At 46.4% G+C, this 2,759-nt stretch overlaps 1 non-coding gene across 1 annotated transcript; it reads right to left on the reverse strand.

Moving 5' to 3' along the window:
- Nucleotides 1-515: 515 nt before the first annotated feature.
- On the reverse strand, nt 516-588 carry Trnav-cac (transfer RNA valine (anticodon CAC)). The gene has a single exon. It is a non-coding gene; the product is annotated as a tRNA-Val (tRNA).
- Between the last annotated feature and the right edge of the window lie 2,171 nt (nt 589-2,759).

A 2,759-nucleotide genomic window follows, 5' to 3' on the forward strand; every position in this document is an offset into this window, starting at 1 on the left:
AGGGTTAGGTTAGGTTAGGTTAGATTATAATGAGTAAGGAGATGCAAGGTGATACTTGGTTGAGAAGCTGACCAACCAAGGAAGAAATGCAGAAATAAAGGTTAGGTAAGGTGAGAGTAGGTGAAAATAGTGATTACAGGTGCAAGGTGAGCGTGGGATACCTATGTTTACAACTCCACGTTCACTGTGTACTGCAACCCATCACCTGGCTCTCAACGGCGCTGTGCAGGTGTGTGTGTGTAGGTGTGTGTGTGTGTGTGTGTGTGTGTGCGTGTGTGTGTGTGTGTGTGTGTGTAATTCACCTCTTGGTCTGCTGCGGGTCTCTCTCGAGACAGCCAGCCGTTCCCCTACGGAAGAGCACAGAGCTCGTAGTACCGATCTTTGGGTAGGACTGAGACCACTCACACACAACACACCGCGACAACGAGGTCACAACTCCTTGCCTGACGTCGCGTACCTACTCACTGCTAGGTGAACAGGGGCTACACGTGAAAGAAGATAAACCCAACTTATCTTCGCCCGGCCGGGGAATTGAACCCCGGTCCTTCTGGTTGTGAGCCAGACGCTCTACCACTGAGCTACCGGGCCGTGTGTGTGTGTGTGTGGGCATAGAAAACATCATTTGGAAGAATCTTAATAACAGGCATAAAGGAGTCAGAGGGGGGGATGAGTAGGAGGAATATGCCCAGAATCGTCTAGGGTGGAGTTCTTACAGAAAGTTTGAGCGAAGAGTTCACACTTAGAGAGAGATGAGACGGCAGTGATGCCGTCAGGGTCAAGGAGAGGAGGGAAAGAGGAAGAAGTGAAATTGGAGGAGATATTTTTGGCTAGATGCCAGAAGTCACGGGAAAAATTAGAAGAAGCAAGGTGTTGACATTTTCTATTAATAAAAGAAGTTTTGGTAAGTCGGAGAATAGATTTGGCACGATTCCGGGCTGAAATGTAAAGGTCAAAGTTAGTGGGAGTTCGAAGGCTCTGGAACCTTTTGTGAGCTGCCTCTCTATCTTTAATTAATAGCACGAGAACAAGCGTGATTAAACCAAGGCTTTTTAGCATGAGGAGTAGAGAAAGTACGTGGAATGTATGCCTCCATTCCAGAGACAATCACCTCTGTGATGCGCTGAGCAAACACAGAGGGGTCTCTCTCCTGGAAGCAGTAATCATTCCACGGGAAATCGGAAAAGTACATTCTCATGTCGTCCCACCGAGCTGAAGCAAAATGCCAGAAGCATCGCCTCTTCGGCGGGTCCAGAGGATGTGCAGGAGCGATAGGACAGGATACAGAAATAAGGTTATGATCGGAGGAGCCCAACGGAGAGAACAGTTTGACAGAGTAAGCAGAAGGATTAGAGGTAAGGAAGAGGTCTAGAATGTTGGGCCTGTCTCCAAGACGGTCGGGAATACGAGTAGGGTGCTGAACCAACTGATCTATGTCGTTGAGGAGAGCAAAGTTGAAGGTTTGTTCACCAGGCTGGTCAGTGAAGGAGGATGAAAGCCAAAGCTGGTGGTGAACATTGAAATCTCCCAAGATGGAGATTTCAGCGAAGGGAGAGTGAATCAAGATGTGCTCCACTTTAGAGTTCGAATTTTACATAGTTAGTAGAGTTAGGTGAGAGATAAACAGCACGTATGTATTTAGTAATAGGGTGACAATGAAGTCTTAGATAGATGGTGGAAAATTCAGAAGAGCCAAGGTCGTGGTCACGAGAGAAAGTGATGTCGGTGCGCCCATAGGCGCAACATCCAGCTTTGGCTTGGAATTTAGGATATAAATAGTAGGAGGGAACAGAGTAGAGGTTGCTGTCAGTAGCCTCAGAAACCTGTGTTTCGGTGCGTGTTTGGAGATGTGAGGTAAAAGTACTTGTTTGAAAGAGACTTTTTCGTGTGTGTGAAAAATGCTCATGTCATTCGTACACGTGCCTCGGGTGTTGAATACCATGGAAATAAAAATACGCGTGTGATATCGGAGCAGGGAACATGGAAGTCGTATTTTAGTACATACGAAAAAATAAGTTTCAAATCACGTAAAAGCTGAACTAAAGCCCGCAAATAAAAACGAACCAGCGATTTTCAAAGGAAATATATCTAAAAAAAAATGTATATCGATAACACAAAGATCAAAGGAAAATCTGGTTGAGGATCAGATATACACACGCGCCCACACACACACACACACACACACACACACACACACACACACACACACACACACACACACACACACACACAACGTAATACCTCTCATCCCAACTTCCTTGTAATGATAACTGACCTCTACCTGCAACTAATTAACTAATGTAACTACACCTTAACACCTAGGAACACAAAGGCACAAGGATAATACAAGTGACTATAAAAAATAGTCGGCCTACACACGACAGCTGCTGACAAATAGCAACACACCATCTGCCTTCTCCGTCCATAACTCTAGCTAGCCGTCGTTGGAAAGTTATGGTGCATGTTCCGAGGTGACATAGTGTTGCATTGTGTTGTCAAGGCAGGAGCATCATCACGACCACCACCACCACCGCCGCCATCACCACCACCAGCATTACCACTACCACCACCAGCATTACCACTACCACCACCAGCATTACCACAACCACCATCACTCACCAGCCAGCCAGACCGTTCCCAGAGGGCTTAAAGATTGCCCTCACGCCTGCTGCACGCTGAGTCACATCTTCCTCCTACGTGACGCTGCTTCGAAAACGTTAAATATCAGGCAGGAAAACGGGCGTATCATAAAATTAATAAAA

The sequence above is a fragment of the Eriocheir sinensis genome, chromosome 11, assembly GCF_024679095.1.
Source record: "Eriocheir sinensis breed Jianghai 21 chromosome 11, ASM2467909v1, whole genome shotgun sequence".
In the NCBI taxonomy this organism is placed as follows: Eukaryota; Metazoa; Arthropoda; class Malacostraca; order Decapoda; family Varunidae; genus Eriocheir; species Eriocheir sinensis.